We start from the raw sequence: 3,069 nt of genomic DNA, 5'->3' as shown, positions 1-3,069 counted from the left end.
AAGAAGGTGAGCATTAGGGACAATTAGCACAATGTGAACAGGCTGCCTCTTTCCAGTTGCAGGTGTCCTGGGAGTCACTGACCTCAGGTGTGAAACGTCAATCCCAGGGGATCGGTGTGCATTAGCGCTTTCCCATGCAGCAGATGGCAAGCCACAGACAATGAGTGGAGAAGACAGACGAGCCAGGTAAAGAAGAGGGAGGGGTTGCCAAAGGTTAATCTTGCACTGCTTGGGGGGGATGGAGTGCCGCACAATACACTACCACAGCATGCAGTCACTTCTAACGCTGATTTTTTTATATTTATTGGTTGTTAAAATGACATGGTGGTCAGAAGATACATAGGTTGTTTTTTTAATTAAATCTCAGATTCATAGAAAGGCATAACATGTAGATTCAGCACCAGTGACCTCCAGTAACCCATACTTTCATTCAAGGACTAGCTTAGTAATTTACCTAAATAGGCTTACAAGTCGGAGTCATCTGCTTTGCTAACCTCCATTACACTTGTGTGCTTTCTCACAGTTATGCAAACACTTAAGTTGCTTAGAATTGCCGTCATTCAGCTTGGTCATGTTTGCTGAGACACAAACATTTGGCAAGTGGATTTTATTAACAGATAACAGCTCTCCTGTGGAGGAACAAGAAGATTGAAAGCTTGACAGACTGTCAAAAACGACGATAACTAAGCCCATTAACTCATCAAGATAAGCATCTTTAGCGTCCTAGATCGTATTCTTTTAGCTCCTCGCGTACTTCACCAGACAGTTAGGAATTTGATAAACTAAGAGCAATAGATAGTTGAACAGTTGAACAGGTATATTTAAATATGAACATTATCTACATGTGATTTAATGATCGAGTTTTGAACATAGCTGCCTAATAACAGATTCAGTATTTGTTTCTATTCATTGCTTTTCACCTATAAATGTCTTGTGAAACACGGATGCTTGGACATTTACCATCAATAGTTTGTACAAGCACATGTTGGCAAGAAATGAAGTATTGAAAGTAAAAGTGCATGAACTTTGACCTTTAACATAGTGATTGCTTTTGTATCTCAGTAAGACTTCTAACCCCATTAATACTGGCTTTTAATAGTGTCTTTCCTTACGCTGCAAGTCAGCCTTTTATGAGGTTTATAGGCAGGGTGGCCTATGGCCGCCAATGCCCTTTCATGAGTGACTGACGCACAATGTTGTAAAGCACTGCCTGAGAGCTCAAAATGATAAACTGGACACTCTTAACAAGAAGCTTCCCAGACATCCAATAAGAGTTTGCTGACATCTGTCTTTCCTATTTAGAGAAAAAAGGTTGCCAAATACAAGCTCACAATTTTACTATTCATATTTTTTAGTTTGGTCATATGGCATCACAACTTTCATTTGTTTTGAGTCCTGTCTGTAGTGTCTGGAAATAAGTTAAATGATATTACGACGATAACTTTCATATGGGCTAGATTCCTGGGTACAGCATAAACAGTTAGCTACTGTTGCTAGCATTAACATATTAAAGACATTCACATATTGTGGATCCACAGTGAATGAAAAACATTTTTTAAAGGTTAGCCCGTTAAACTGTCCAACCTGCGTTTTTATCATTTGATTTTTAACTTGTGTTAAAGATCATCCCATAGTGCTGCTGGAAAGTAACATTTAGACTGAGAGTCTTACCTTTGTTAGGATTTGAATTAGATAACATAGAAACAGGTCATATTTTAAAGCTAGCAAAGCAAAATTAGCCTCATTTTGTTTCCTTAATAAATCCTAATCCAATCGTTTGTTGGCATGTCATTAAACAAACGGGCTGGTATATTTATAACAGCTATAAACTCCTATTTATTAAGAAATGTTGATCGGCTTGTTACGTCTTTCCTGACTTAGAAAATCAGAGCCTGCACAATGTGGTGACATCTTTTTCCTGTACATCATAATCAGATTATTGCATTTTTTTTTGGTTTTGCACAAACAGATTGGAATAAATGGCAGGCCTCTGTTAAAATGTGAGAAAAAAAGACCTTGCTATTTAGCAGCTAAATCCTCCACTACATACTCTATAAACATGACATGAGGTGTACTCACTTACTAGAAAAAGTCTGTTTTGTTGGCAGGATGTAGGACTGCAGATTCGTAATTGTGTCATATCAACTAAGCTCATGTGGTTAGTGTAGATGATCTTCTTAACCCTCTTTGGGAGCCGGCAGGTTAAACCAACTTGTGTTTTAGCATACAGCTCCTCCAAGTCATTTCTAAGTTCAGGCTTATAATGCATTTGTGAAGAGGGCTTATGTTCACTATCAATTATCTGTGTCTTCAGGTGATGGGCAGGTAGTGTACAGATGGTTTTTTGTGCTTCTTCATTCAAGAGCTTCCTGCTGTGCCCATTGCTCCTAACACTGGGATCGCTTGTATAGAGACTTTCAATTTCAAAGTGCATATGTTTGATAATAAAAGCTGATACTAATTCTCCATTTAAATGTTCATGAGATCTGTCAGACAAAAATAGTGCAGCTTATAAAGGCAAATAGTTTAATACTATCCAATAATCCTACAGATGATTTATCCTATAAAGAAAGAATCAGAATCAAAACTGATTTCATGCAAGTAGGTTACACGAAGAATTTGCTTTGGTGTAAATGGTGAAGTACAAACATACATACACAGAAAAAAGAATACGGTTTTTTTTTAAAGAAAATTAGTATTACTATAAAAGCTATTTAAAAAATGTATCATAAAAAATAAAAGTTAAGAGAATAATCACATTAAAAAAATATGTAAGAAACTGAGAACAGTAAAATAAAATGACAAATACTTTATTGAAAGTGGAGAGCTGTGCAGATCTAAAAAGAGGCAGAGAGTGTCGAGCAGAAATGTGCAACATGTTCAAAGAGATGTGCAGCATTTACAAGAACAAGATCATGTTATAACTCTTCTTCGTTAAGGTCAGAATGCATTTCCTAGATGAGGTTTTTGTACGAGTAGTAATACATCTCATGTAGAAATACAGATTCTCTGCTGAGCTCACCGTGGCCCCGCCCCCAGCGTGACGTCCAGGGAGAGTTGAGCCGAGAG

This window comes from Eleginops maclovinus, chromosome 4, assembly GCF_036324505.1.
Source record: "Eleginops maclovinus isolate JMC-PN-2008 ecotype Puerto Natales chromosome 4, JC_Emac_rtc_rv5, whole genome shotgun sequence".
NCBI lineage: Eukaryota > Metazoa > Chordata > Actinopteri > Perciformes > Eleginopidae > Eleginops > Eleginops maclovinus.
Note: the sequence above shows the minus strand (reverse complement) of the source record.